Below are 25,725 nucleotides of genomic sequence, written 5' to 3'. Positions count from 1 at the left end.
ATAGCAGACTGCCTTACTGGCTGAATCTGAGGTCAGAGTGCTATTTAAATTGATTATCATTTTATGAGTCTGCTGTGTGGACTGTTTCCCATGTTGGAACAGTCACTGCTTTTGATTCTATCTGTTATTATTACCAGATACTTAATTCTATCCATATGATCACTTTAACACTTAAGGTGGTATTTTTACCACCCAGCGTAAGGGAATTTGGGGTTCCAAGGCAAGTTTTTAAACTGTACCCTTAGAAATAATTCCTTAGGAATGAGTTCAGAGCTATACAACTTTAGTTACAAACTTCATATACTTTATAAATACAACTTAGGAATATAATGATTTTTCCAACCATGTACCCTTCCCCACCTGTACTCTCACCCTCATCCTTTTCCCTCTCTTATTTGCACTCATTTCTTTTTTCTTTTTTTTTAACTTTTATTTAATAAATTTCCAAAGTACAGCTTTTGGATTCTAGTGGCTTTTTCCCCCCATAACCTCCCTCCCACTCTCAACCAACCCATCTCCTGCTCCCTCTCCCATCCCATTCACATCAAGATTCATTTTCAATTATCTTTATATGCAGAAGACCAATTTAGCATATATTAAGTAAAGATTTCAACAGTTTTCACCCACACAGAAACACAAAGTGTAAAGTACTATTTGAGTGCTAGTTATACTGTTAATTCACATAGTACAACACATTAAGGACAGAGATCGTACATGAGGAGTAAGTGCACAGTGACTCCTGTTGCTGATTTAACAATTGACACTTTTGTTTATGGCATCAGTAATCACCCTAGGCTCTTGTCATGAGTTGACAAGGCTATGGAAGCCTTTTGAGTTCGCCAACTCTGATCTTATTTAGACAAGGCCATAGTCAAAGTGGAAGTTCTCTCCTCCTTTCAGAGAAAGGTGTCTCCTTCTTTGATGGACCATTCTTTCCGCTGGGATCTCCCTCACAGAGATCTTTCATTTAGGTCATTTTTTTGCCACAATGTCTTGCCTTTTCATGCCTGAAATACTCTCATGGGCATTTTAACTGGATCCGAATGCCTTAAGGGCTGATTCTGAGGCTAGACACACTCTTATTTCTTACTGAGCTCTACTTTCAATTGACTTAACACACATATGTTTAACTCTATATTAAGTAAAAGGTTCAAAAATAGTATGAAGAAAAACTGTTTCTCAACAATCAAGACAAGGGCTTCTCGAGACATTGCTTCTCAAATTGTCAATTTCACTTCTACAGATTTCTTTTTAGATGCTGTGTTAGTTATCACAGGTCAGGGAGAAATTATTGTATTTGTTCCTTTGGGATTGGCTTATTTTCTAAGTATGATATTTTCCATATGCATCCATTTTGTTGCAGATGACTGGATTTCATGTTTTTTTTTTTACTGCTGAGTAGTATTCCATGGTGTACATATCTCATAATTTCTTTATCCAGTCTTCTGCTGACAGCATTTGTATTTATTCCATGTCTTAGCTATTGTGAATTGAGCTGCAATAAACATGGGAATGCAGATAACTCTTTCATATGCTGATTTAATTTCTTTTTGGTAAATTTTCAGAAGTGAGATGGCTGGGGCATATGCTAGATCTATATTCAGATTGCTGAAAAATCTCCATACTGTCTTCCATAGTGGCTTTTCCAGTTTACATTCCTACCAACAGTGGATTAGTGTTGCTTTTGCCCCACGTCCCTTCCAGCATTTGCTTTTCATTGATTTCTGTATGAAATGGGGGTGAGGTGAAACTTCATTTTGGTTTTGACTTGCATTTCCCTGTTGGCTAGTAATCCTGAGCATTTGTTCAGGTGTCTGTTGGCCATTTTGATTTCCTCTTTTGAAAAATGTCTGTTTAAGTCCTTTGCTCATTTCTTCACATCGTTGTTTGCTTTGGTGTCTTTGAATTACTTGATCTCTATATATTCTGGTTATTAATCCTTTATCAATTGCATAGTTTGTTAATAGTTTCCCCCATTCTGTCAATTCACTTTCACTTTCTTGAGTGTTTCTTTTGCAGTACAGAAGCTTTTTGAATGGATGTAATTCCATTTGTGAATTTTGGCTTTCATTGCCTTTGACTCTGGGATTTTTTCCAAGAACCCTTTGCCTGTGCTAATGTATTGCAGGTCTTCCTCAATGTTCTCTAATAACTTGATGATAACAGGTTGTAAATTTAGGTCTTTAATCCATGTTGAGTGGATTTTTGTGTAAGGTGTAATGTAGTGATCCTGCTTCATACTTCTGCATCTGGAAATCCATTTTCCTCAGCACCATTTGTTTAAGAGACTTTGTTCCAGGAATTGGTTTTAGCTTCTTTGTCAAATATGAGTTCCTTGTAGATGCTCAGGTTGATTTCTGGCATTTCTTTCTGTTCCATTGGCCTATCTTTCTGTTTTTGTGCCAGTACCATGTTTTTTAGGTTGTAACTGCCCTGGAGTATGTCTTGAAATCTGGTATTGTGATGCCTCTGGCTTTGATTTTGTTGTATAAGATTGTTTTCACTATTCAAGGTCTCCTGTGTTTCCAAATGAATTTCAGCACCATTTTTGCTATAGCTGAGAAGAATGTCCTTGGTATTCTGATTAGCATCACATTGAATCTGAGTTAACTTTTTTTCTCTTAAGACTTGGAATATATCTCGCCATTCTCTCCTAGCCTGCAGGGTTTCTGGTGAGAAGTCTGATGTGAATCTAATAGAAAATCTTCTGAAAGTAATTTGGTGTTTCTCTTGTACACATTTTAGAATCTTTATGTTTTACTTTGGAGAGTTTGAGTACAGTGTCTTGGTGATATCTTTTCTGGTCATTTCTATTAGGAGTTCTATGTGCTTCCTGTGCTTGAATGTCCATTTCTTTCTCCAAGTTAGGGAAGTTTTCTGTTATTATTTTACTAAACGGTTCTTCTAATCCTTTCTCTCTTTCCATGCCTTCGGGAACTCCTAGAATCCATAGGTTGCATCATTTGATTGTAGCTTTAGATTCCCAACACTGTTTTTTAGTTTTCTAATTTCTTCTTCTTTTAATTGTGACCAAAAATTTGCTATGATTTGTCTTCTAATTCAGATATTCTTTCTTCTGCTACACCGATTCTTCTGTTCAGGCTTTCCACTTCATTTTTCATTTGTTCTATTGAACCCTTCATTTCTAAGATTTCATTTTGCTTTCTCTTTAAGATCTCAATTTCATGGGAGAAATTTTCTTTAGTGTAATATAAGGATTTCATTATTTTGTGCATTTGCTTCTGATTACTTCTAAATAGCCATCTGATCAATTTTTGAATTGCATTTCTGGCATTTCTTCTTTTATTTTTTCCAAAGAAACATTTTATTTAATAAGTACAAATTTCATAAGAATAACTTAGGAATATAATGATTTTTCCCACCATACTCACCCTCTCACACCCACTCCCACTCCACCTCTTTCATTCCCATTCAGAGTCCCATTCTCCATTATGATTCATTTTCAATTAACTTTATACACAGAAGACCAACTCTATACTAAGAAAAGATTTAAATAATTTGTACACACACACACACACACACTAAAAAACTATTTGAGAACAAGTTTTATAGTTAATTCTTATAACACAACTCATTGAAGAAAGAAGTCCTGCATGGGAAGTTAGTGCACAGTGACTCCTCTTGTTAATTTAACAATTAACATTCTTATGTATGACTTCAGTGATCACCTGAGACTATTGACACAAGCTTCCAAGGCTATGGAAGACTTTTCATTGCACAATCTTTGTCGGTATTTAGACAAGGCCCTAAACAAATTGGAAGTTCTCTCCTCTCTTCAGGGAAAGGTACCTCCTTCTTTGATGACCCCTTCTTTCCACTGGGGTCTCACAGAGACTCTTCATGCAGGACTTTTTTTCTGGCATTTCTTCAATTTCTTCTTCATCTTCATAATCTAGTATTGAACTGTTGTATGCTTTTGGGGACATCATGTTGTGTTCCTTATTCTTATTTTTAAAATTTTTTTTTTTGCTGTGACAGCTTTGTACTATGCCTCTGGATTAGTGAGTGTCTATTTTTCAGTGAATACCTAGAGATATAGGATTGGTGTGGCCAGGGAGCTCTGTTCAGTGCTCCAGGGTGGATGCAGTGTCTAAGGTGACACCCAGGTTGTGTGGTAAATATTTTTCTAATCAGAGGGGAAATTTATTCTGTTAGCATAGACCCAGCTTACCTCCACAAGGACTACATAAAGGATCTTTGCAGTCCTCGGTGTAAGCTCACTTCCCCAGCAATATTCCTCACCAGCGAACCAGGAAGCCCTGAGAGTGTGGAGCCTCCCATAGTGACTGCCCAAAGGTCCAGGCACATACTAGCCTTTCCATGTAGTCTCTGTGTTTTCACAGTCCCAGAACACAAGCTTCCCACAGTCACAGCTCCCAGCCCCCTGTCAGTTCTCCTTGCCAGACTCAGGAGTCTCCACTCAGCTGGTTTCTGGGCTCAGACATGAGCTGGCTCAGCTGTTACGTATGTCCAAAATGACACCTGATCTCTATTGGTTTGTTACAGGATGCTGTTGCAGGGTGACCAGGGAGAGAGAGAAGTGCTCCCTCCTTTTTTTCTCCTCTAGTTTGGCAGGTACATTATCTCTCACAGATATCCAAGCCAGAATCCCTCCAGGCTCTACCTGCAGCTTTATTGCCAGTGGCTTGGGCTGCTACAGTCTGGTCTTGCCTCCCTCTCCAAAGCTGCTGTGGAGGCTCTTGACTGCTGGGGTCCTGAGTCATGTGTGTCCATGCCCTCCATGTTGGTCCATTGTGTCCCTCTAATTTGTGTGGAGTTTTCTCTGCTGTTTTCTCCTTAGATCTTCCCTGAGACTGCACTCTCTCCACTTAATTTTAAACTATCTTCTCCTGGACTAGAGAAGTAAGCTGCCTCACTACTCCATTATCTTAATTTCTCCCTCATTCTTACATTTCCAAAAACCTAACCTAGCTTTAGAATCTGGACAGTGAAGCTTTGACAGAAGGGTTGATGATATTCTCTGGCACTCACTTGGAGGACAGCTAATCCCAAGGCTAGGAATGTTCAGACAAAATTTGGGATTTGGTAATGCCATCTGTGTCATAAAGGAAAAGAAACAACATGCCTGGACACACCCAGTCTTTAGTACACTTGCATGTTTAAAAGATTATTAATGGCCTCAGCTTCGATGTCTCAGCCCAGTCTCTCATCAGCCCATGGCTGCCTCTCCTGAAGCCTTTGTCCCTGTTATGTTGCTGACAGACCAGAATTTCCTGAGGAACATTGTCAAGAGCTCTGGTCAATAAACACAGGAGCAGGAAAATATCAGACAATGAGCTTCAGCCAGTGGTGTCCAGTGGCACATGGACAACTTTTAACTCGGTTACTGTCAGGTAAATCATATCCATGTTTGACAGGGACTGACAATGGCATGGACTTCAGGGAGTTCAGTTGTGTGTGGAAGTGCATCACACCTGGCAGAATGTCTTCTGCATCTTAAACAGGGAAACTTCATGATGATCAACAACAACCAGAAGCAAACACTCCTAGCTTTGGGCTAATGGCTCTCTAACACATTTCATGATATCCTCACTTGAATTGTTAACAAAACATTACAAGGCAGATAGCACTGCTACTTCATCCAGAGGTGCATTTTCCTTCACTGGTTGATGGATATATTCTAATGCTTCTATATGGATCAGGAGGGGAGGAACCAGGTGTCCTATGGCGAGTACATTCTCATGGCCTTCAGAATTTGGTAACATCAGCCTTTCATGAATAGCAACACAATTACACAAGAAAGACTGAAATGCCAAGGATCTTGCCAGAATGCAGATACTAGATATTATATAACTAATAACTGGGGACCTGTTTGTTAATATGTGGATAGGTGATTTTAAAATTACCATTATAATGCAAAAATCACAGTTATAAAGGAATCATGATAAAAGCATTGAGTTTGATAATTATTTAATTGTATCATTGCACATATTGCATTGGAAGTAGCATGTGAGTATCTGTACTCAGATAAAAACAAGAGAGCATAACAATCATAAATATATATTCACCCAACACATCAACAACAGGGTATATATATATATATATATATATATATATATATATATATATATACACACACACACACACACATACACAGAGAGAGAGAGGGAGAGAGAGAGAGAACATATTATTAGAGAACATATTATTAGACCAGTACTACAATAGTGGGGGCTTCAATTCTGCACTCTCATCAATGGACAGATCATCTAGACAGAAAATCACTGAAGATACATCATAGTTGAGGCATACTATTGAGTAAATGGACCTAACAATTACAGAACATTTCATCTAATAGGTACAAAATACGCTTTCTTCTCATCAGCACACAGAGGATTTCATATATTAGGCCTCAAATTGAGACTCTATAAACTTTAAAAGATTCTAGTAACCCCATGCAGCTTCTCAACCATAAAGGAATAAAACTAGAAATCAACAAGAACAATAGAACATTTACAAATACATGGAACTTAAAACATGCTACTGAATAACTGGATTCATTGAATGAATTATGAAGAAAATTTAAAAAGTCCTTGAAATAAATGAAAATGAAAATACAACATATGAAAATCTGTGGGATACAGCAATCACAATATTGAAATGAAAGTTCACAACATTAGTGCTTACATTAAAAATTAGAAAAATCATACATGAATGACTTATGCATGCATCTAAACTTAGGAATACAAATGCAAAATTAGGAGGAGGTGAGAAATGACAAAATCAGAGTAGAGATAAGTGATATTGAAACTGAAAAAAAAAACGATGAAAGACTGACAAAATTGAAAGCTAGTGTTTACAAAGATAAACATAATAGACAAACTTTTAGACAAAGAAAAACAGGGAAAATTAAATTAAATAAAATTAGAAATGGAAAGGAGATAACTGTTTCCACACAAATACAGAGGATCATAAGAAAATACATGAAAAAGTGCATGCCAACATTTTTTAAATTTATATATTTTAGTGAAGTTATACAAGTTATATATTTCATATATTTTCTTTGTACTAGTTTAGGAACAGAGTGGCACCTCCCACCCCTGCCCTCCCTACCACCTACACATCAACTCTTGCTCCCCCTTCTTCTTGGATTTCCATTGTTAATTTTTATCATGATCTTTTTTAGTACACTTAATGATTAGATAGTTAGCCCTACCATAAGTAATAGAGCCAAACAACTAGTATAAAAGAGAAAACAAAACAAAACACTGTTCCTCAATGAAAGAGATAAGGGCTATAAACAATCTTTGTTTCTCAAGATGTCTATTTCACTCTGATATGTATTTTAGGTATTCTGTTACTTACCAACAAATTTTAAGATCTCAAAAAATAGATGAATTTCTGAATACATATATTATAGCAATGACAATTGATAATTTGGTTTCTGAAAGTTTTTTTTTTAATTTATTTGAAAGAATGTCAGAGTGAGGAAGAGATAACAGAAAAGGAGATCAATGATTTGCTGGTCCACTCCTCCAATGACCTCAATGGCACATGCTGAGCTTGGACAAATCCAGTAGACTGGAAATATTTGGGGTCTCCCACATGGGTGGCAGGGGCCCAACTACTTGGGCCATCATCCACTCACTTCCCAGGTGCATAATCAGGGAGCTGGATTGAAAGCAAAATAATCACAACTTGAACAGTCACTCAGATATGTAGCAACAGTGTCATAGGCAGTGCTTTAATCTGCTGTACCACAATCCTGGCCCCCATACTTCGATTTTAAGCAAGCAAGAAGCATCATCAGATTTAAATTTTTGAAAATATATCAGAGTAGTTGAAGGTATGACCAAGGTTTTGGGAAGAAGGATAGCAAGTAACACATTTCAAAGGTTACAGCAGGATTCCTGGTGGTATGTGATGGTAATCTGACCTTGGGTAAAAATGTAGGAAAAGGGGTAGGTGCTGAGGCATAGTGGGTAAAGCCTCTGCCTGCAGTGCCAGCATTCCATATGGGTACCAGTTCCAGTCCCAGCTGCTCCACTTCCTACCCAGCTCTCTGCTATGGCCTGAGAAAGCAGAAGATGGCCCAAGACCTTGGGCCCCTGCACCTGTGTGGGAAACCCAGCAGAAGCTCCTGGCTCCTGCCTTTGGATCAACACAGCTCCAGCCATTGTGAACAACTGGGGAATGAACCAGCAGATGGAAGACCTCTCTCTCTGCCTCTCCTCTCTCTGTGTAACTCTGACTTTCAAGAAAAATAAATAAATCTTTAAAAAAAAAAGTAGAAGCAGAATTAACAAAAAAGATCAGGAATGCCATTCACTATTAGAACAGTATCCTGTGACTTATATAAATTTTTTGGCTGAAAGTTGCATTACACAACAATCCTCATTCAACTTAAATATAAAGGATATTTCTGAGATAGACAACACTATATTATATCAGCTCTTGATATGCAGATATTACTAGAATTATAGGTTATGTAAAAAGGCCTTATAGTCATACAACAATCTTACTTTTACAATGCATTTTCAAGTTGTTCAACTAGCAGCATACGATTTTTAGAGTAAAATTGCTCATAATCTTATCAGGTTATTTCAGATGCCTACATGATATCATCATGGCCATTTTTAAAAATTATTTTGGTTTTGGCCTTTAAAAATTCTTGTACTGGGAGTTCCGGCAAGATGGTGGAATAGGAAGGGAGCACACTGATAGTCTGGGGAGAGATAGTTTAATAAAAGTGGAGATACTGCAGGTTCAAGGAAGAGTAGGGGAGGAAACAGCAGAAGAAACTCTTCCGGAACGCGTGACTCACAGCGGACCTGCGTGGAGAGCATGGGAGTCCACAGTTCGGGACATCAGCGGCAGACTCAACACACCAGCGCTGGAACGCGAGGTGAGCCGAACCTCAATAGCCCGAGACACCGGCAGGCAAGCGGAGAGAGGAGACTAGAGTGAACGACCCCCGGGGGGGGAAGTTCACAAGGCTAACTGGAAGAGAGAGAGAGAGAGAGAGAGAGAGAGAGAAAAAGGGTGACTAGTACGGACACGGGTTTCTCTCTCTCCGCTCACCTCTCAAGGGCGAGCAAGACAAACAGCAGGCGCCATCTTGGACATACGTCATAAGCAGAGCGACCTCAGGTCTGCATTGGCCCTGAGCCTAGCAGAAAAACCTGACTCTGGGTGGGGCGAATTAACAGGAGATTAGGACCTAGTAAATTTGTGGTGCTACTGAACTGAGACTGTGAAAAAAGAGACGGTGGGGGAGAGAACTCACGGAATTCACGTGAGCACTCTCCAGAGACGCTACAATTCCGTAACTTTGGCAACCCAGTGGGAGGCTGAAGGAGAATTTGAGCCCACTCTGAGGGCCGAACAGATTCCCTGTGGGGATCTTGGGAAAGAGCTTCTGATCTCTGGCTCCTGTGGGTATATCATTTGCCTGCTAACTACCTCCAACTTCGTTCAGCTGTGCGGAATTACTTCCCTTTTGAATCAAAAAAAAAAAAAAAAAGAAAGAGAGAGAGATTTACCATGCCTAACCTGGGAGTGTCACCTTTGGCACACCAAACAGAGCTCTCAGGCCACACCCACCTCAAGCCCTAAGGCTCCATCAAAAACAGATAGTCCACTTAATCTAGAGTCATAGTATAACAAGAAAAAGCACCACAGTGAAGAAACCAAATATCTCCAATATGCCAAATAACAAACGCAAAAACCGAGGTAATAAAAACAAGGAAGTCACCATGACGCCCTCAAATGAAAAAGACACCCCAATTCAAGATTATGAAGATGATGAGATAGAAGAAATGCAAGAAGCAGATCTCAAAAAATTGATAAGAACCTTAAGAAGTTCTCAAAAACAAATTCTTGAACTACAGAAATCCTTAATGGACAAGATAGAAAATCTCTCTCGTGAAAATGAAATATTAAGGAGGAATCAAAATGAAATGAAACAACTAGTACAACAGGAAACTGTGATAGTGACTGAAGTGAAGAATTCAATAGATCAAATGAAAAACACAATAGAGAGCCTTACAAACAGAATGGGTGAAGCAGAAGAGAGAATATCGGACTTAGAAGACAGAGAACAGGAAAGGATACAGTCAGACCAAAGAAAAGAAGAGGAAATTAGAAATCTAAAACATATTGTCAGGAATCTTCAGGATACTATTAAAAAACCCAACATTCGGGTTCTAGGAGTTCCTGAAGGCATGGAGAGGGAGAAAGGATTAGAAGGCCTTTTTAGTGAGATATTAGCAGAAAATTTCCCAGGTTTGGAGAAGGACAGAGAAATCCTAGTACAGGAAGCTCACAGAACCCCTAATAAACACGACCAAAAGAGATCCTCACCACGACACGTTGTAATTAAACTCTCCACAGTGAAACATAAAGAAAAGATCCTAAAATGTGCAAGAGAGAAATGTCAGATTACTCTCAGAGGATCTCCAATCAGACTCACAGCTGACTTCTCATCAGAAACTCTAAAAGCTAGGAGGGAATGGCGAGATATAGCTCAGGTACTAAGAGAGAACAACTGCCAGCCCAGAATATTATATCCTGCAAAGCTATCATTTGTGAATGAAAGTGAAATAAAGACTTTTCATTGCAAAGAGAAATTGAAAGAATTTGTTGCCACTCGTCCAGCCCTGCAAAAGATGCTTAAAGATGTGTTACACACAGAAACACAGAAACACGGTCATCAATATGAAAGAAGGTAAAGGAAGGAAACCAAGGAAGGAAACCTCACAGCAAAAGATCACAGGAAATTCAAAGCATATATTAGAACTTATCTTTGGCAAATGGCAGGGCAAAGTTACCACTTATCATTAGTCATTTTGAACGTGAATGGCCTGAACTGTCCAGTTAAAAGACACCGATTGGCTGATTGGGTTAAGGAACAAAACCCATCTATTTGCTGCTTACAAAAACACATCTTTCCAACAAAGATCCATACAGACTGAAAGTGAAAGGCTGGAAAAAGATATACCATGCCAACAGAAATGAAAAAAGAGCGGGCGTAGCCATCTTAATATCGGACAACATAAACTTTACCACAAAAACTGTTAAGAGAGACAAAGAGGGACACTTTATCATGATTAAGGGATCAATTCAACAGGAAGATATAACAATTATCAATGTATATGCACCTAACTACAGGGCACCAGTTTATCTAAAAGATTTATTAACGGACTTAAAGTGAGACTTAGACCCCAATACAGTAGTACTGGGGGACTTCAATACTCCACTCTCAGAAATAGACAGATCAACAGGACAGAAGATCAACAAGGATACAGTAGATTTAAACGACACTATAGCCCAAATGGATCTAACAGATATATACAGAACTTTCAATCCTACAGCTAAAGATTTTACATTCTTCTCAGCAGTACATGGAACCTTCTCTAGGATTGACCACATTCTAGGCCATAAAGCAAGTCTCAGCAAATTCAAAAGAATTAGAATCATACCATGCAGCTTCTCAGACCATAAAGGAATGAAGTTGGAAATTAGCAACTCAGGAATCCCTAGAGCATACGCAAACACATGGAGATTGAACAACATGCTCCTGAATGAACAATGGATCATAGAAGAAATCAAAAGAGAAATCAAAAACTTTCTGGAAGTAAATGAGGATAACAGCACAACATACCAAAACTCATGGGACACAGCAAGAGCAGTGTTAAGAGGAAAGTTTATATCAATAGGTGCCTACATCAAGAAATTGGAAAGACACCAAATAGATGAGCTTTCAATTCACCTCAAGGATCTGGAAAACCTACAGCAAACCAGACCCAAATCTAGTAGGAGAAGAGAAATCATTAAAATCAGAGAAGAAATCAACAGGATTGAATCAAGAAAAACATTACAAAAAATCAGCCAAATGAAGAGCTGGTTTTTTGAAAAAATAAACAAAATTGACACCCCATTGGCCCAACTAACTAAAAGAAGAGAAAAGACCCAAATCAATAAAATCAGAGATGAAAAAGGAAACGTAACAACAGACACCACAGAAATAAAAAGAATCATCAGAAATTACTACAAGGACATGTATGCCAGCAAACAGGAAAACCTATCAGAAATGGATAGATTCCTGGACACATGCAACCTGCCTAAATTGAACCAGGAAGACATCAAAAACCTAAACAGACCCATAACTGAGACAGAAATTGAAACAGTAATAAAGGCCCTCCCAACAAAGAAAAGCCCAGGACCAGATGGATTCACTGCTGAATTCCACCAGACGTTTAAAGAAGAACTAACTCCAATTCTTCTCAAACTATTCAGAACAATCAAAGAAGAGGGAGTCCTCCCAAATTCTTTCTATGAAGCCAGCATCACCTTAATTCCTAAGCCAGAAAAAGATGCAGCACTGAAAGAGAATTACAGACCAATATCCCTGATGAACATAGAGGCAAAAATCCTCAATAAAATTCTGGCCAATAGAATACAACAACACATCAGAAAGATCATCCAACCAGACCAAGTGGGATTCATCCCTGGTATGCAGGGATGGTTTAATGTGCGCAAGACAATCAATGTGATACACCACATTAACAGACTGCAGAAGAAAAACCATATGATTATCTCAATAGATGCCGAGAAAGCATTTGATAAAATACAACACCCGTTCATGATGAAAACTCTAAGCAAACTGGGAATGGAAGGAACATTCCTCAATATAATCAAAGCAATCTATGAAAAACCCACAGCCAACATCATATTGAATGGGGAAAAGTTGGAAGCATTTATTTCCACTGAGATCTGGGACCAGACAGGGATGCCCACTCTCACCACTGCTATTCAATATAGTTCTGGAGGATCTAGCCAGAGCTATTAGGCAAGAAAAAGAAATTAAAGGGATACAAATTGGGAAGGAAGAAGTCAAACTATCCCTCTTTGCAGATGACATGATTCTGTATTTAGGGGACCCAAAGAACTCTACTAAGAGACTATTGGAACTCATAGAAGAGTTTGTCAAAGTAGCAGGGTATAAAATCAATGCACAAAAATCAACAGCCTTTGTATACACAGACAATGCCATGGCTGAGGAAGAACTTCTAAGATCCATCCCATTCACAATAGCTACAAAAACAATCAAATACCTTGGAATAAACTTAACCAAAGATGTTAAAGATCTCTACGATGAAAATTACAAAACCTTAAAGAAAGAAATAGAAGAGGATACCAAGAAATGGAAAAATCTTGCATGCTCATGGATTGGAAGAATCAATATCATCAAAATGTCCATTCTCCCCAAAAGCAATTTACAGATTCAATGCAATACCAATCAAGATACCGAAGACCTTCTTCTCAGATCTGGAAAAAATGGTGCTGAAATTTATATGGAGGCACAAGAGACCTCGAATAGCTAAAGCAATCTTGTACAACAAAAACAAAGCCGGAGGCATCACAATACCAGATTTCAGGACATACTACAGGGCAGTTGTAATCAAAACAGCATGGTACTGGTACAGAAACAGATGGATAGACCAATGGAACAGAATTGAAACACCAGAAATCAACCCGAACATCTACAGCCAACTTATATTTGATCAAGGATCTAAAACTGATTCCTGGAGCAAGGACAGTCTATTCAATAAATGGTGCTCGGAAAACTGGATTTCCACATGCAGAATCATGAAGCAAGACCCCTACCTTAAACCTTACACAAAAATCCACTCCACATGGATTAAAGACCTAAATCTACGACCTGACACCATCAAGTTACTAGAGAACATTGAAGAAACCCTTCAAGATATTGGCACAGGCAAAGAATTTCTGGAAAAGACCCGGGAAGCACAGGCAGTCAAAGCCAAAATCAACTATTGGGATTGCATCAAATTGAGAAGTTTCTGTACTGCAAAAGAAACAGTCAGGAGAGTGAAAAGACAACCGACAGAATGGGAAAAAATATTTGCAAACTATGCAACAGATAAAGGGTTAATAACCAGAATCTACAAAGAGATCAAGAAACTCCACAAAAACAAAACCAACAACCCACTTAAGAGATGGGCCAAGGACCTCAATAGACATTTTTCTAAAGAGGAAATCCAAATGGCCAACAGACACATGAAAAAATGTTCAAGGTCATTAGCAATCAGGGAAATGCAAATCAAAACCACAATGAGGATTCGCCTCTCCCCGGTTAGAATGGCTCACATGCAGAAATCTACCAACAACAGATGCTGGCGAGGATGTGGGGAAAAAGGGACACTAACCCACTGTTGGTGGGAATGCAAACTGGTCAAGCCACTATGGAAGTCAGTCTGGAGATTCCTCAGAAACCTGAAGATAACCCTACCATTCAACCCAGCCATCCCACTCCTTGGAATTTACCCAAAGGAATTTAAATTGGCAAACAAAAAAGCGGTCTGCACCCTAATGTTTATTGCAGCTCAATTCACAATAGCTAAGACCTGGAACCAACCTAAATGCCCATCAACGATAGACTGGATAAAGAAACTATGGGATATGTACTCTTTAGAATACTATACCGCAGTAAGAAACAACGAAATCCAGTCATTTGCAACAAAATGGAGGAATCTGGAACACATCATGCTGAGTGAAATAAGCCAGTCCCAAAGGGACAAATACCATATGTTCTCCCTGATCGGTGATGACTGACTGAACACCAAGAGGGAAACCTGTTGGAGTGAGGTGGACACTATGGGAAACGGTGACTTGATCAGCATAGCCCTGACTGTTAATGAACAACTTAATACATTATCCCTCTTGGTAGTTTTTTTTTTATCTGTTCTACTTAATATGACTGGTTTAGATCTGTAATTGATGCACAGTTATTCTTAAGTGTTGAAAATTAACTGAAATGTGATCCCTGTTGAACATGGTGGTGGGAATGGGAGAGGGAAGAGTTGTATAATTTGGGACATGCTCAGGCTGACTTGCCCCAAGTGGTGGTGTTGGAAGCATACCAGGGGATTCCAATTCAATCCCATCGAGGTGGCATGTACCAATGCCATCTCACTGTTCCAGGTGATCAGTTTCAGTTCACAGTTGGTCATGGTGGAGGGACTGGGAGTCAAAGGGAGCACATAGACAAGTCTAGTACCTGCTAATGCTAACCGATGGAGTAAATAAAGGGGAGAGTGATCCAACATGGGAAGTGAGATACTCAGCAGACTCATAGAATGGCAGATGTCCTAAATAGCACTCTGGCCTCAGAATCAGCCCTAAAGGCATTCGGAGCTGGCTGAAAAGCTCATGAGAGTATTTCAGGCATGGAAAGCCAAGACACTCTGGCAAAAGATCTCTGCGAGTGAGATCCCAGTGGAAAGGTCATCGAAGAAGGAGGTACCTTTCTCTGAAGGGAGGAGAGAACCTCCACTTTGACTATGACCGTGTCTAAACAAGATAAGAGTCGGAGAACTCAGAGGGCTTCCATAGCCTTGGAAACTCATGACTGGAGCATAGGGAGATTACTGATGCCATAGACAGGAGTGTCAATTGGTAAAGTCAACAACAGGAGTCACTGTGCACTTACTCCTCATGTAGGATCTCTATCCTTAATGTGTTGTACATTGAGATTTAATGCTATAACGAGTACTCAAACAATATATTTCACTCTGTGTTTCTATGGGGGTGCAAACTGTTGAAATCCTTACTTAATGCATACTAAACTGATCCTCTGTAAAAAAAAAAAAAAGAAATTATCAATTCCCAACCTGACTCTCACTGGGATTAAACATGACAATAGGTCTGCTCTGATTTCATCATCATTAAAAAAAATCATCTATTATTTTTCACTTTATGTTTCTGTGTGGGAGCAAACTGTTAAAATCCATACTTGATGTATACTAAGCTGATCTTCTGTATATTAAGATAATCGAAAATGAATCTTGATGTGAATGGAAGGGGAGAGGGAGTGGGAAAGGGGAGGGTTGTGGGTAGGAGGGACGGTATGGGGGGGAAGCCATTGTAATCCATAAGTCATACTTTGGAAATTTATATGCATTAAATAAAAGTTTAAAAAAAAAAGAAATTGAAAAAAAAATTCTTGTACTGGGGCTGGCACTGTGGCATAGCATGCTAAACCTCTGCCTGCACCACAAGCATCCCACATGGGTACCGGTTCATGTCCTGGATGTTCCTCTTCCAGTAAAGCTCTCTACTATCTCCTGGGAAAGCATTAGAGGATGGCCCAAGTGCTTGGGCTCCTGCACCAACGTGGGAGACTGGGAAGAAGCTCCTGATTCCTGGCTTCAGATTAGCTCAGCTCTGGCCATTGTGCACATTTGGGGAGTGAACCAGTGATTGGAAGACCTTTCTCTCTATCTCTGCCTCTCTCTGTCTGTAACCCTACCTCTCAAATAAATAAATAAAATCTTTTAAAAATAAAAATATGCTTGTACCATATACTAAACATATAGAAGAGTTAATCATTTTTATATGGACAAATAATTCTTAAGAAATAATTTCTTGTCAAATAATAATTTTTAATCACTCTTCAAAATAAATCCCTTTACAAGTCAAAAGATTATCTTTTATTTTACTTTTTATATTTTAAATTTGTATTTGGGGTTTAAAGATAGCTATTTGTTTATTTTCATCTATTTGGAAAGAAGAGCAAGACAGAGAAAAGTGATCCAGACACAGATAATCCATCTTCTGGTTCTTGCTCCAAATTATCAAGTTTCGATGAACTATCAGGTTTCGATGAAGCCACACCCCAAGGGCTCAAGGTCCAGGAACTCCATCTGTGTCTCCTATGTGGGTGACAGAAGCCCAACAGTTGAGCCATCATCTGCTGCTTTCCAGGAAGCATTAATTGAAAGCTGGATGAGAAGTGGAGATGTCAGGACACAAGCCATCACTCAAATATCAATGTGGATAACCCAAGTGGTGGCTTAACCCATTTTACTACACTTTCCCCTAACTTATATTCTTGCAATATATCACTTTACCTTTATAAGTTATAGGTTGATTGAAGTAAATTGCCCTTCATTTGTAAGATACATGTTACTTAAGTCACAGAATTTTGTTGTGAGGATTAACAAGAATTTAACATTTTCTTACTGTTTATATTGCCTTTAGTAATTGCAAAGTAAGTCCTGAAAAATCTATCAAAATCATCATTTCCTGGGATTTTCTGCAAAGAAGAACTTAAATTGTATTTTACAAATAGGTCTCAGTACCCCTAAGCTTATTTTTATAGAAATGTCTTCAAGGGTGGGCATTTGGTTTAGTGGTTAAGACACCACTTGGTACAACTGTATCCCTCTGTCAGAGTGCCCAGGTTCAAATACTGGGTCTGCTTCCAATTTCAGCTTCCTGGTAATGTATACCATGGATGACAGATTATGGCTGAAGTACTCAAATCTCTGCCATGGATGTGGGGGACCCAGATTGAGTTTCTTTCTTCTAGATAGGCCCTAGTTCATCCCGAATGTTTCAGGAATTTGGGGAATGCACCAGTGGATGGACCATCTTTGTCTCTTTGTCTTTCCAATCAAAATGAATTAGAAAAAATATTAAATTTTATTTATTTCTATCAAAGACTATGAGAAAATTTATGTTTTTCCTTTGTAATTGACAATTAGAAAGCTTGATCTGAATTTCTTTATGCTTTGGGTTATAATGTGTGGCATAATTTTCTTTGTAATGTTACTCTCTTTTTTAAGTTTGTTTCTCATTGTAAAATATATTATACTTGAAATAACTTATAAACTTTATTAGGAGGAAAAGTAAATTACAAATGCATAAATTATATGTAAAGAGGTAGTACTTTATTTTTTAAGGTGAACTTTTACCTATTTTTGTTTTTGTCTATTTTTCCCTGAAATTTTTTCCCAAAAATTTAATCCCTAGACCATAAGCTGTGAACACTTAAGTCTGAACCAAAAGTTATTTGTCTCACCATGAATTCTCCATAATGTATACAGTATATAAAATAAAATATGTACATTAAAAATAAACTACTGGAATTTGATGATTGTGTACAGCCCTTGTCTCTATTGTTGAGGAACAGTGTTTTTTTCTTCATACTATTTGTTGAACTATTTGCTTAGTGTAGTGTTAATCTTATAAGTACAAAGTAAACTGAAAATAGATCTTTGTAAAAATTAAGAGTGGTGGGGCTGTTGCTGTGGTGTAGTGGGTGAAGATGCTGCCTGCAGTGTTGGCATCCCAGGTGGGTGCCCGTTTGTGTCCTGGCTGCTCTGCTTCCAGTTCAGCTCTCTGCTGTGGCCTGGGATGGCAGTGGAGGATGGCACGGGTTCTTGGGCCCCTGCACCCACGAGGGAGAACTAGAGGAGACTCCTGGCTCCTGGCTTTGGATCTGCGCAGCTCTGTCTGTTGTGGCTAACTAGGGAGTAAGCCATCAGAGGGAAGGCCTCTCTCTCTCTCTCTGTCTCTCCTTCTCTCTCTGTGTAACTCTGAATTTCAAACAAATAAATACATCTTTTAATAAAAAAAATTAAGAGTGGGAATAGGAGGGGGAGAAGGGTTGGAGTGTGGGTGGGAAGGAGGGGAGGGTGGGAAGTATTACCATGTTCCTGAATCTGTATATATGAAATACATGAAATGTGTGTACCTTACATTTTTTTTGAAAAGCTAAGATTATACATTTTATTTACATATTCCAAACAAGCACACAATTAATCATTATTTTGTTTGTTTTTTGTGAGGATAAGATGAAATGATCTGGGTAAACTGCTTATTAGAGGCCTCGAACCAGGTAAGTGTTCAATAAATATTAATGCCATCCTCAATAGTAGTAAAAGTATATATTCTAATGTGGCAGGCATTTGGTCCAGCTGTTAAGATACTTGTGTCCCACATCATGGTGCCTGGGTTTGACTCCAAGCTCTGGTTCCTGACAGCCTTCATTCATGCTGAGTCAGATTCTGCTTCCCAGCAATGTGAGAGACCTGGATTGGGTTCCTGGCTGCCCATCTTGGCCCTCATCAGGGGGCGCTATTGAATCACTGCATGGAAGCTCTGTCTCTCAAATAAGTAAATAAATGAACAAATAGGTATACATTTTAAAAAATACTCAACAGAATTATTTTTGTTAAATTGCTTTTCGTTTGTCAGTGAAGTGCTTTATCAAGGGGATTACAATTAACTTGAAAACTGGCTGGAGTTTCGACTTTGCTTCTGCTGATCATAAAGGTGGGCAGTTTCTCCAGCTCAGGTGCTGAGGAGCCTATGGGGACTGGGAGCCGAACATTCCTGGTTACCGGAGGGCCTGGCCTCTGTCATCCCCAAGTCAGGGAAGTTGAATATTTCTCACCATCTGCCTGGCCCCTCACTCCTGGCTCCCAGTCCCTGTTTCCTGGTGGTCTCCACGAAAAAAGGTGAATAATCTGATTCATGAATGAAAAATAAAATGAATTTTTATCAAAGCTTCAATGCGGAAGTGAATGAGCTGAGTACGGTATAGATGTATTAGACTATTTTGCTTTCTCAACTGTTACAGTTTCAATTTGGAAAAAAAATAGTGTGACTGAAAAGTTGAAATATATTCTACAACTTGAAATAAAATGTTTTAAACAAATTCTCCTTTAAAGCCTTTCAGAAGTCAGAAAAAATAGCTAAGTTTCAGTCAAAAGACCATTCAATTGGGGCCGGCATTGTGGCATAGTGGGTAAATCCACTGCCTGCAGTGCCAGCATCCCATATGGATGCTAGTTCAAGTCCCAACTGCTCCACTTCTGATCCAGATCTCTGCCATGGCCTGGGAAAGCAGCAGAATATGGCCCAACTCCTTGGGCCCCTACACCTGTGAGGAAGACCTGGAAGAAGCTCCTGGTTCCTGGCTTTAGACTGGCACAGTTCTGGCCATTATGGCCAATTGGGGAGTGAACCAGTGGATGGAAGATACCCCCCACTCTTCTTCTCTCTCTTTGTGACTCTTTCAAATGAACAAATACTTTAAAAAAAAAAGACCATTCAATTTTGGGAAAATTTCTAATAGCAGACATGAAAATAAGAAAAATTCATTAACAAAATTGTTTAAGAAACTGTCCACTAAGAAAATGGGAGCTAGGAAAGAGATGTTTCATTTAAAATTTTAATACTGAAGACCTACAAAGATGACAAATGAAATTTAAAACTGTTTGTTGTTGCCATTAAGAAAACAGCAAGCCTGTTAAGAATAAACACAAATAAAATGAAATTTCTTTGGAAAACAGTAAAGTTGAAGTAGCTGACTTCAGATTTGTTGGAAATATCTTCTCAAGTTCAGAAAAAACTTAAGCTTTATAGATGTTCATGAATAAGTGTAGTTAAAATGCTTTCAAGGCATTTTTGAACAGAGGAATTATGGGTAAAAGGACACTTTAATGTTTTTTTCTGCCCAAAATGCACTTTTTGAATGGCCAGTGTACTTTGATATTTCCACCCTGTCACAATGGTACATCCCTTGCTTCAGTTTCCCTCTGATTACTCAGCTGTGGGAGAACTCTACTGTCTTCCTGATGCTAAGCTGGCTCATTCGTGCTTCCAGCACAGGTCCACCTTTCAGTTATGTCACCTGAGTAAAAAGGACAAGCTGCTACCCTGGTGATCAAAGTGGAATATGATCTAGCAGTCAATCCTCATCTCCAGTATTCTTCAAGCTGGTATCTTAAGCTGCAAGCCACAGGAAGAGGCCAGGAACACACAACAACCATAGCAACATCAACACCTTGGGGGCCACTGGGTCAGTTGCACTGACTCCCATTACTCTGCCTTGTAGTTCTGGAACACCAAGTATGACTTGATGTCCAGCACAAAGATGTACAGCAGAAGACAGTCGTATAGCCATGCTTCACCATGAGCATAATGAAGACCCAACCCTACCACCTTCCCACCCTGGCACCTGGCACCCAACATCCACCCAGGAAGCAGGATTGCAGCCCAGAAGACTTCAGCGCTCTGGCCCTTTGGGATGGTGCCCAGAGTGCTGTGCTCAAGGCTTGCCAACCTGACTCCCTGAGCACAGGTTTGAAAAGTTGGGAAGTAACATGCAAATGGTTAATGAAAGATCTGAGGAGAATCTACCTCTCACCCAGGTCAAAGCCTGCACATCTGCTCACATCTCCCCATGTAACCCCATTCCAAGAAAACCCACCTGGTAAGATGAGGTGATTGCAAGCAGGCAAACCAAAATCCTTAAGCCTGGCAATGGCACCCACTTGAGACATTTTGAACATGGCCATTTGAAACCAGCCCTATACTAGATTTTTACATCCTGTTAAGTTTGCTTGCACCCTTGACACAATTTTTTTGCTCCTGCAGGACCCCAAGCGCTTTAGCATGCCACAGGGGCCTGAAATATGTTGCTACCAAAAATCACCATGGATGCAGAGGGCAGGAAAACAGTCAGAGGTCTGACATGCTGGAGTATGGGCTGAGGTCACCATCAGTTAAAGATACCTTCAGATTGGGAGTGCTCACTCAGGGAAGGCATGCAGTGACAAACTCAGCCTTTCAGGAAATTGAAATCTAAAGGACAAGAAAAGAATCCATAGTCCTTTGGTGATATTCCCAAAGCCAGAGCCTGGCAGCTGCTTCCTCTAAAAACAGAGTGAAGCTGGAAGTGCTTGCTAAACTATAGAGTGCACATGCACATGTGTGAAGGAAGATTCCCTATGTTGCCTATCCCCCTTGCCCTTTATCACTTGAGGCTTTGTTTACCCCCAGAATCTATAAACCCGCTGAGGCTCTAAACTTTAGCTCAGTGTCCATGGAAGCTAGAAGAGGTCACAATCAGAGGAAGGATTACAAGTGCATGAGATGGGAACTGGCACAAGAGGGACATTCTCTAAAAGCCAGTCCTGTTTGCTTGCAAAGAGAGCCTCTGACAGAAAACCTGTGAGAAAAGACCAAGGCAGCAATGTGGCCAGCCTTAGAGCCTCATGTCAGATTGCTTTTTCTTTATGGACTTCACTTACTGGTTTTGCTTCTTTGTCATATTTTAAATAAAAACATTTTTCTGAAAATACAATACGCTGCTTTTGCAAGGGTCATAACACCAAATAGATGAATATGCAATTTTTCAAGGACTTACACACTTTGTGGCTTTCGGTCTTATTTATTAGCTCAAGGGAAAACCAACTTTCAGTGAGATTTCTGTTACTGCATGCACAGACATATGCAGACAACTGGGAAAGAGGCTGATTGTACTTGAATCTGTGAGGAAGGCCCTGGGCCAGGCAACTGTCAGACTAGTTTCCACAGACACAGGGAAGGGTTGGTGACCACACTGAGAATGAAATCCCCTACTATAAGCATAGGTGAGGCATTATTCATTGCCACACATGCATGATATGATTCCATTGTGGAGATGGCACTGGGTTCGCTCAGATCACTTTCAGTGTGGATGTCAGAAATCATGGCTGACATGTAGCAAGTTGTTTTTAAGTCAAGTCAATGTGCCACTTTCATACGAATTCCATGAGACTTTCTTAAAGTCTCTCCAGTCTTGAATGGGATAACCCAGTCACTTTCCCCCTCAATATTAATTTCAAAAAGTTACTCATGAATTGCACATGGACCTGCTGTTCTGGAGAGTTGAGATAACTCTGCTTGGCACGTGGGAATGGGCAGATAGATGGAGAGATGGATGTGTAATTGTGAGAGGCCAATGCCAACATGACATTGTCAACTCGTGGGGGTAAATGTAGATAATTTAGGAAAACAAATAATTCCTCTTAGAGCTCCACTACCATGGAGTGGAATTGCATAGATTTAAATCCTACTCCTGCTACCTCTGAGCTGAGTAACCTGAGGGAAATGACTTTCTGTGTCTCACTTTGAGGTTTTTAATAGTATCTACCACTGGTAGATAGAACTACCACACCACATCCTGCACCATCCAGGAATATTAGCTGAGAGAGGGACTGTGCTGCTCTGAGTACCCTCACTGAGGCACAGGCAGAACCACTGGTTCTTGCCTGAGAGCTTCATGCCCTGACTTACACAAGAACACAGTGGCAGAGTCCAATTGAAACAGCACTCGCTGGCTGGGATACCAGGTCTGTGAGTGGCCAGGAGCTTGTCCCAGTCCCCAGCCTTGATGCCTCCTTTCCCAACTTCCAGCCTGTGGCAGTGGGCAACAGTGTGCAACCTTCCACATCTACACTTGTTACATGAGTCATGCCAGCTGACCTGGTGATCAGGGTGAGTATGCAAGGTAGGTACCAGGACCATGTCCTGGTGGCCACGCAGCACTGGCTGGAGCTTGGAGCCATTGACAAGTCCTCCACATTCAAACAGTTGCAGACCTACTGGCCAATTGATTCTCCTGGAATCAGAAAGTGGTGCCTTATCCCTCCAATCATGCACCCCAGTGGTAGGTTCCTTTTTCTCCTATTCCACCTTCTCACAGTACCAGGAGTTCCACAGGGTCCAATCATGTCAGGATTACAACCCACCACCCATGCCTCAGTGTCTACTTCACTGGCACACACAGCCAAAGAGAGTTGCATTCTACCCTGGGCACCAACTTGGGGCTGCTGCCCCCAGGTCACTCATGGCTCCTTTGACCTCAGCCCAACTCCCTGCCACTGCTGCCTGGGTGGCTCATACTTGCCCTGCTTGGATCACATACCCAGGCTGCCTGGGGATGAAGCAGAGAAGAATCAACACCTCCCAAGTGATGCCATCAACAGATATGCAACAAGGAGAGGAACCAGGAGGAGCTGAGAGAAGCAGGGGCAGGGAGAAAAAGTTCAGGCAGATCATGGCTCACTGCTCTTGGCACATGTAGGACCCCCTCCAGGAAGCTGATCTCACAGGCCTGCAAACCTAAGACCCCAGCCTTCCTTCCTAGTGTGGTGACAGGGTTGGAGCTGGAATCGAGGCAGCACCAAGACTTCACACTGGATCCACATATCAGATGTCCCCTCACTGTCTCAGGCCACTCATGAAACTTCCTTAATGTGCATGGGGAGCATTCCATGGATGGGGTGAGTGCCTGTCCCAGACCCCATGGCACAGCAGGAGCTCCCTCTGTAAAGACAGCAGTGTCTGCCGGTCAATGCCTGCAGCTCCTGGGCCTGGGCATTACAGGGATGCCTGATCCTGTTTCCCCAGGTTGTGAGCTGAGGCTGTCCAGTGGGGCTGGGGGGTGTCTGTGGGCCCCTCAGACATAGGTAGACTATCCTTCGGCAGCAAGCTGTCAGCTGTGGCTGCAAAGGTTGTCTCCAGACCAACTGGCATCTTCCCCTCTAATAGCTTTTTGTATGGCATGTGTGACCTTGGGGCTTTAAATCACACCCTCAGGGTGTGTGCAATCTTTCATTCAGAGCTGGCAGAGGAGGGGGCTGAGCCCCTGGGAGAATGGGACTGGCTCCAGGAGATCCAGGCTACCTTGTGTGACCTTATGGCTTTGAGATCACTCTTCCAGGCTGGTTTCAGTCTTTTACCAGATGCTAGCAGAGGAGGGGGCTGAGCTCCTATGGAGACCTGGTCTATCACCATGAGCTCCAAGCCAATCAACATACCTGTGTGAAACCCCCTGTCCAATGGGCACCCCCAATAGGATAACCTCATGAACAGAGAGTAATGCCTTAAAAACTAAGGACACTTTCTCAAAGCCAGTGGTCCCCCACTTGGGCACAACACCTGGTCCCCTCTCCTTTCCCTTTGGACCAGGTGCTTTCTCTGTCATTTGCCAATCAAATAAAAGTTTCTTTTCTGTCTATTAAGAGTTTCTGCCTCTTTGCAAATAGTTCCACAGCATTTTATTTCTATACTAAGCTGAGGAGAAGAACCCACAAAACTCACTCCTGCACCCACCCTTCCCTCTAGGCCGGTGATACGAGGGACAGCTGGAGTGCATGCTTCACCAGGCTATACCCTTCCACAGTGCCACCACACCACTTCCAGGCATGCTGTCCCTCATCCTCTGTAGCATGCCTTCGTGCTTGGGAATCCAAGTGCCATAGGCAGGCAACTGTTCCAGCTGGCTCCCCAAGCATGCTGAGTTCCTGGAGCATGGCCAGGACCTGTCGCAAGGGACGCTGCACTGGGAGTGGAAGAAGCTTTGAGTAGTAAGAGTCCAGTGGCCCACCTGCAACCTGACTGTGCTAGGTGGGCTCCTAAATTAATCATTTGCCTGGTTCGCTGTTGACCAGGACTCCTAACACCTGGTACCACTGGTGCCTGTCACCCCTAATGCTCAGCCTGAAGCAGATGAGCCCTGCAGGTGTGAGCCCTAAGCCAAACCCCTTCAGCCCCTTCTGGTCACCCCCACCCCAGCACCTGATGGCCTGAAGGCTAGGAGACCCTGTGGCTCTGGCTCCATGGGAACACACCCAGCCTAGTGCTCAGAGCCAGCATCAAGCAGCGTTAACCTGACTTCCCTAGGGAGTGCAGCCTGGAAATGTTGGGGCGTGGCATGCAGATGGCAAATGAAGTGTCTGAGCAGAAACTTCCCCCAGCCTATACCCCACAACCACATGTAGGCCTGAGTCTGGGATGGGAGGAGAGGCCCCTCCCCATCCCCTTCCAAGGAAACTCCACTGTTGGGCTGTGGTGATTGCAAACAAGGAACCCAAACCCCCTCAAGTCTGGCAGTGACCACCCGCCAGATACATGGGGAGGAACTTGGGTGTCTGCAGCACTCTCATACATTGATACTTAATGGCTATGGCACCAGTAGCTAGGGGTGCCCTCTGGCGGGTTTTTTGCACCCCGCCAAGGCATGTCTCTGGACTTGCATGTATGCTCTTGTGGGGCCCAAGCTCCTCTGCCTGTTGCAGTGGCCTGGAAGCAGCTGCTCAAGCC

The sequence above is a fragment of the Oryctolagus cuniculus genome, chromosome Y (assembly GCF_051225735.1).
Source record: "Oryctolagus cuniculus isolate XC-2025 breed Fujian yellow rabbit chromosome Y, ASM5122573v1, whole genome shotgun sequence".
In the NCBI taxonomy this organism is placed as follows: Eukaryota; Metazoa; Chordata; class Mammalia; order Lagomorpha; family Leporidae; genus Oryctolagus; species Oryctolagus cuniculus.
This window is presented reverse-complemented; position numbering follows the sequence as displayed.